This window comes from Arvicanthis niloticus, chromosome 4, assembly GCF_011762505.2.
Source record: "Arvicanthis niloticus isolate mArvNil1 chromosome 4, mArvNil1.pat.X, whole genome shotgun sequence".
Taxonomy (NCBI): domain Eukaryota; kingdom Metazoa; phylum Chordata; class Mammalia; order Rodentia; family Muridae; genus Arvicanthis; species Arvicanthis niloticus.
In genome coordinates this window covers 90,820,167-90,827,625 of record NC_047661.1, presented here as the reverse complement: position 1 = coordinate 90,827,625, position 7,459 = coordinate 90,820,167, and the positions used below count along the sequence as shown (strand labels likewise).

Genomic DNA, 7,459 nt, shown 5'->3' with positions numbered 1-7,459 from the left:
CAACCATTTCTCCATATTATACTATTATTATATTATTATGATACATATATAATATTATACATATTATCATACATATACTAGATGATTCGGATATCATAATGAGATGTATTACCTCACTTTGTATTCCAATTTTGACTTTAAACCTTAAACATTTTCAGATCAATAAAAACAAAGAAATCTGGGAGGCCAGAAAGATGGTTCATCTAATCAAAGTGTTTGCTAGGCAAACCTAGGAGCCTGAGTTCAATCTCTAAAATCAATGGTAGAATATGAGAACTGACACATAAAAGTGACTGTAATTAAGGTTAAGTTTAATATGAGATTTTCAGAAGAAAAAATACATTACAATAAAGTAATAAATTAATAACAAAATTGTCTGAAAATGTACATTGTAATATATTATTATTTTGACAATGTCACAAAGTTAATCTTAATTTTCTTTCTTTTTTTTCTTTCAGTTTTCCTTTGGTAGGCAACAGAATTTAGACTCTGGAAGAAAAGAAGGAGGGGCAAAAAAGGGTCACGATTTTCACAGGACAGTAGCTTTCATCCTGTGGAGACTAGGGAGAAATAACCTCATCAATGAGAGGTCATTTGACCATGACACTGATGCAGAAAATAGTGAAACAGAAAATGCCTTTATTGGAAAGGTGCTGCCTTCTTAATAGTAGGTTTCATTAGTATATTTGGTTCAAATTGTGAGGGCAGATTTCAGTTGAGGAAGGTTAATTAAAAATCTGATAAATTTAGATGTTTTCCATAAAGCTGAATGACATAGCTCTAGTATAAAACATTCAGATACTAAATACATATACACTTCCATAGTTTTTAATGTCAATGGGATTGACTAGTAGAGGTGGAAATTAAATTTGCTATTTTTTAATGTGTTTGTTTCTATTTATTATTGTTTGTGTTTGACTTTGAAGTAATTAAAATTAAAACTGCCCATTGATTGCAACACAAATATGAATATTATGTTAATATTGTGAAAGCCTAAATATTAAAATAATATTTTACTCATAGTTATATATTTTGGATCATTGACATTTCTATTAGAGAAAGTTTTGAAATACATGATATCAATATTCTTATAATAGTTCATGGTATTTATTCACTTTATTATGTTATTAGAAAGTATATATTTTACCAGCTAAATTTATAAATGAAATAATAATTTTATCTAGATTTTATCTACTGTTTTTCTTTACATATATTTTTAATGTATGAAAATTATTTTATATATTATATATGTGTGCACAGAGAAAGAGAGCGAGAGGGAGACAGAGAAAGAGAGAGAGACAGACAGAGAGACAGACAGAGAAAGAGAGAGAGATATGGGCATTGCATGTGCATACAGGTTCTTAAGGAGGACAGTGGTGGCACTGGATCTCCTGGAACTAGAGACACAGGTTATTGAGAGATATATGATCTCAATGCTGGGAGAAGAACCCTTGTATTGTGAAAGAAGTATGCTTGCTTAACTATTTTGTCATCCATCCCTCTGACCCTAGCACTATTTTCTGTATTAGGATGTGCTAAATTCATAATCATAACTTTGTTTAAAATGATACATATCTATTTATGTAAATATATGACTATGTATTTATACAATTTTTACTCAATTTTGTGTGTTTGTCTGTGTATATGTCCTTGTGTTATGTTTGTATATACTTTCTAATATACTGGTTTGTAGACTTGCATGTAGATTGGTATTTGTTGTCTTCCTCAACCACTGTTCACTTTATATTTCTGAAATAATTATCTTACTGAAAGTGGAGTTCATCAATTTGTCTAGACTAGCTAACTGGCAAGCTTTCATTGCTGGGACTACAAGTGTGTCCCATTATGCTGGGCTTTTAGAAAGGTCGTGGGAATCTGAACTAAAGTTCTCTGACAGGCACTTTAATAAGATATACATCTTACCACACATCACCTGCTATTTTTATGTGCTAGTTTTTAAACAGAGAGTACATCAAAGATTTGACCTTCCTGCTCAATTTTCTCTTCTTTTTTTTCCAAATATAAATGTCAAATTCAGTTGAGTACATAACTATGTAAGATATAGGAATTCTAGAATATGTATTAGGATTGCTATCTGTTTGGTAACCAAGTCAGTAGCAGAAATTACATAAACATATACTATCCTTACAGTATAATGTTAAGCTTCTACATTCTACTAGTTACACAGACACTGACTCAGGGAGAGAACATAAATCTTTTACACTGTGTTTAAAGGCCAGAAGTTTATTAAGACTGGATAATAAACAACTAATGCCGATAAATAAATAGATAATAATTACTTGAAAATATAGCTTTGTTTAGACAGTGACAGCATCATTTTAAGGACAGAAGAGGTAAGAGAACAGTAACATATAACACCCCAAAACAAAGATAAATAAGTCAGAAAATCCACAGAAAAAAATAGACAGAAAATTAGCTTAATGCTATAATCTAGAATACATTTTCTAGTACTATATTATTGTGTGATGTATAAAAGTCTGACTCTAAGAAATAAGAAGGAAGTATGGGAATATAGATCATTACATATTATGTAATTGACTTGAGAAGTTCTCATTTAAACAATTTGATTCACCTTTACTTGCTTAAGAGAACCTCTAACCTGGCCTTCATTCCACTGAAGACCAGAGAACACACAGTCATTAAGAAATAGAGAATGCAATGAAGAGCTACTTGGAAAGCTTTGCATATCACAAAGGCAGGCAAAGGCCTACAGATTTATATGATTTATATTATCATTCTGAGTCCCATGTGGGATGAAAAAAAGGTGCAGATTTTTCGACCACAAAGGAGAATGCTTTGTAACAAAAGTTATTTTGTAAGGAAAGGACCGTTGTTGAAAGGGCTTATCCAGCCAGAATGAATCCCAGAGAGAGAAAGAAGAGAGACACACACACACACACACACACACACACACACACACAGAGAGAGAGAGAGAGAGAGAGAGAGAGAGAGAGAGAGAGAGAGAGAGAGAGAAGCAGATTGTTTGAATAACACTGCTCTCTTTGCAAGCATTTCCAGGATTCCAATTTAAATCCAAATTAAAAGCACGGACAAAGAATAAGATCAGAAATAAGGAAAGATGGCATGACAGGAACAGATGAAAGCCTGGGATAGAGGTTTACACAAGAGATAACTGATATTGACTTGATATACCTCCTATCTAATTTGTTTTTTCTCTGGAAGAGATGCAAAAGCTCTAATGCCTACTTCATTTTTTTAACTTCATATTTTAAGAATATATCACCTCTTCTTCCAATGTTGGAAGTATACAGACCAACAGTCACTAGCATCATTATGTCTGTGTCTGAATGTACAAATAAATTTTATCTTTCAAAATGTGTATCATAAAAACCTGTTTTTGATTTACACTGATTTTTTAAGCCTAGAAAGTTGTTATTATTCTCTCATGGATAACATGTTATGAGATTTTGATAATAACACAACTACTAAGAGTTGTTATAGACTTTGTATGTGTACATGGAGTCTACTGTAACTTCCACCTGTCTTTGTGTTGTGATTTAATTTCCCTACTAAGGGCATACTTGCCAAATATTTTGAGACATTCTTAAATACCTGAGCTTTTAAATATAGGCCTTCTTGATCTTTTTGTTGTATTTACATTTCTATTTATCATATTATGAATTGATAAGGTGGAAATGATTAATTTCTATCTGATCTAAGATTGTTGTTATTGTTGTTGCTATTTGTTTTGGTTTGGGTTTAAGATTCAGTTTTTTTTTTTTTTTTTTTTTTTTTTTTTTTTTTTTTTTTTTTTTTTGTCAGTATCTTTGAGGAGTACAATTTCAGGCTTATTGCATGGAAATATACCATCAATAAAACCCATGGAGCTGTTACAGTCTGAATCCTCAGCTACCACTGGAAACTTCACTGGAAACTCAGTGAAACTTCACTGGAAAGTCCAATGCAGACTCAGAAGAAACAAATAATTTATCTCTGTTGATGGTAGAGTGGCATGTTAACTCTCTGATAAAATTATTAGTGACTAATTTTGTCACTAATATCACTAAAATGTGATCTAAGACGTAATGATATTTGTATCCCGCTCCACTAACATGAGGTTGTCTGGGTCACATGACCTGGGATGTAGAAGGCCCATGTGACTCAATGGGGATAATCTTAGGTGAAATGTCCAGTATTTGGGAGATGGAACCTTAAGGGACAGCCTCTAGTAGATAGACAGGGCCATTAGAATTTTGACCCAGAATTGTTCTTGTCTAAATGAAATTCAGGTACAAAAATGGAGCATGGCTATCCTCTGAGAGGTCAAGTTACCTTTTTAATCAGATTAAAAACAGAGAATGATTTGAAAACAGGCTTAGAAACTCTTGAAAATTTGACTGAGATCAGTTTGCTGAACTGTTGAAACACAAAATTTCACAAAATACTGCAAATCAATTACTCATCATCCTTCTTTCGTACTCAGTAGATTCAGTTTTTATAATGCTATTGAAGGAAAGAATAATCAGTTCTCTAATAATTATATGGGTTTTTTTCTTCTAAAGCATAACTTGAAACTACTCCCAATTAAAATTCAGAGAAAATTTTATTGGTAGCCGATAGGCAATAGTTTATGGGGCCCAGGAAAACATCCTGTATTAAAAGCAATTAGAATTGTCTACTAGGGGAATGGGAGAAGTTGGGTGTTTAGAGCCATCAATGTGCATTATATATAAGTAATATCTAACATCTAATTCAATATACAGTACGTTACAGAAAAAAAACAAGATAACATATCTTAGCAAAAGAATTGTAGTTCCATAGTAAATTTCAATGAGGAAAGTGGCATAAATAATATAAGAATATTTTAATACTTTAATTTTGTGACTCATTTCTACCATTCTACTTAGAATCCACTCAATTTATTACTACAATCTTAATGATAAATCTTGATATTCATTACATGTCACATTATTGCCTGACTTCCCTTGAAGATTTACCTTTCTGTACAAAATTTGCAGTGTGTTTATCAATCTCTGTGAAGGCACATGCTGCATTTTGAGATTTCATTTGTTTTTGAATATCAAGATAAAAATAGTTACATGTATTTTTTACTCTTGGGGCTTTCAATTTATAAACTTCATGTTTCTCTTTAATTGGTTACTATCATTTATATATATATATATATATATATATATATATATATATATATATATTGAGAGAGAGAAAAAAAAGCACTTTCCTTGCAATATTTTTTCTTGACACTGCTTCAAGAGCAAAATATATCTGTGTGTATATATGTATAATGTGTATATATATGTGAATGTGTGTATATTTGTATATATAATACATACAATACATATTATATATATACATATATGTATACATGAGTGTATATAAACATATTATAATGACATCCATTATGTTCTATGCCAAATAATTTTTTTTAAAAAAGGAACAATACCTTACATGTTGTAAAGAGATGTGAATATCATTGTCTAAATAACTATGGATTTTCAAGGCATTTGTTTGATTTTGGTGTTAGTATACAGACTAACATTAAACAACATAAAATTTATCCACTTGTTTTGACTATCCAGTTATTTGAGCTTGGGGTGGTTCAGAGGGTAATGTGCTTGCTTTACATACTTGAAGACATATGCCCAGAAACATAAAACCTATCTAAAAAGAAGACATAAGAAAATAATATTGGAAATCTGAGAATTCTAGGCTTGCAATGGATGGACTCTGATTCTAGGATTCATTCTCCACCCAAACTAGCCTAAACTGGCAACATCATGTTCATTGATAGTCTGTTTCAAAAGTTAAGCTAAAAATTTGATTTAGGAAATTCACTACAATGCCAAACTTTTTTAAATTTTCTTAAAAAACATTAATGCTTGATAAAATAAAACAAAATTTTAGTACTATAGATAATTTCTGACATGTACAATAACATATCAATGTGTACAACTTCAAAAATAAATGATTCCAGCTCCAAGAGAAGTCATGCTGAACATCCCAACTAGAGTCAAGCTGAGGAAGTCTCCTGGATGGCCAATATGAGCCTTGGCTTGGAAGAACTTAGTTAAAAATTATGGCTTTTACAAGCAGTTTTATACTTTTGGGGGGCACAGGTTACATCAGAAGGATTACATACAATTCAAACTTACTGTCTAAGCATACTGACCTTTAAATCTATTGGTTAGCAAGCATGACATGCATTTGAACTTTACTTGGGACTTTCCAGAGGGTCAGGTGACCTTCAATGAGTTGAGAGTTACAAAAAAAGGAATGCTTTAAAGTGAAATCCAGTCATCCCACTGTGGGAAGTCTGTGTCATTTATCAGATACTAGCAAGCAAACAAAATTCTATGAATGTCCAAACTTCAGCTGTCCAGGAGAGGTACCACAATTTATGGTTGGTCTATCAAAACAATGGCTTCCTATGTAGTTTTTAGGATTCATATGCCATTTTTCACCAGCTCATGAACTCTAATCTCAAAGATGATTAAGGGTGCATGGAACTCTTTATCTGCCACATAACCTTCAAGTCCTTCTCCAGCATAAGAGATTGAGAGAAAAGATCTGAGTGTATGGTCGTCAGCTGACATTCATCCTAAAGCCAGGTTCAGAACTAAATGTTTTAGTTAGGAGAGATGACAGAGGTGCTGGTATGTCAACAAAAGGATGGACTGGGTATTAGGACTATCTTGTACCTCACTGGTACAAATTGGCATAATTATGCTCTAATTGTATTTTGAGAGAAAAGTTTCCTTTTAACAGGAAGGGTGATGTGTAGGAGGAGCTAAGGTGGGAGGAGTACTGAGAGGAAGAAAAGGAGTAAGAAGAGGAGAAGAAGAAGGAGAGGAGAAGCTAGGTGATGAAAGAGAGATAGAGGGGGGAGACAGGGAAGCAGATGTTCATGAATCTCCACCAGTCAAAGATAGTAGATATATCTAGGTTGGGTAGTGGGTTACACCTCTGATTGAACAATACCAAACTTATAAAGCCTATGATTAACATTTTTTTAAAAAATGTATAAATGCAAAAGGGAAAAGGGGGCATGGGATAGGGGTTTTCTAAGGGGGGGAATGGGGAAAGGGGATGGCATCTGAAGTGTAAATGAAAGATCTAATAAAAAATATATAATAAAAAAAAACATAAAAAGTAAAAAAATAAAAACAAAAACAAAAAAAAAAAAAACCAAAAAACAAAAAACTATCATACTCTATAATCAAGCAGATTTCATCCCAGGGATGCTGGGGTGGTTTAATATATGAAAATTCATCAATGTAATACATTGTATAAACAAGCCCAAGGAAAAAAGTAACATGATCATCTCATTAGATGCTGAAAAAGTCTTCAACAAAGTACAACACTCTTCATGTTAAACATCTTGGAGAGATCAGGAATTCATGACACATACCTAAACATAATAAAAGCAATATACAGCAAACCAACAGCCAACATCAAATTA

General features: G+C 32.2%; 1 pseudogene; it reads right to left on the bottom strand.

Moving 5' to 3' along the window:
- Positions 1 to 6,443: 6,443 nt before the first annotated feature.
- Positions 6,444 to 7,459, bottom strand: part of LOC117707408 (UDP-N-acetylhexosamine pyrophosphorylase-like) — a 59,482-nt pseudogene continuing 58,466 nt past the window's right edge.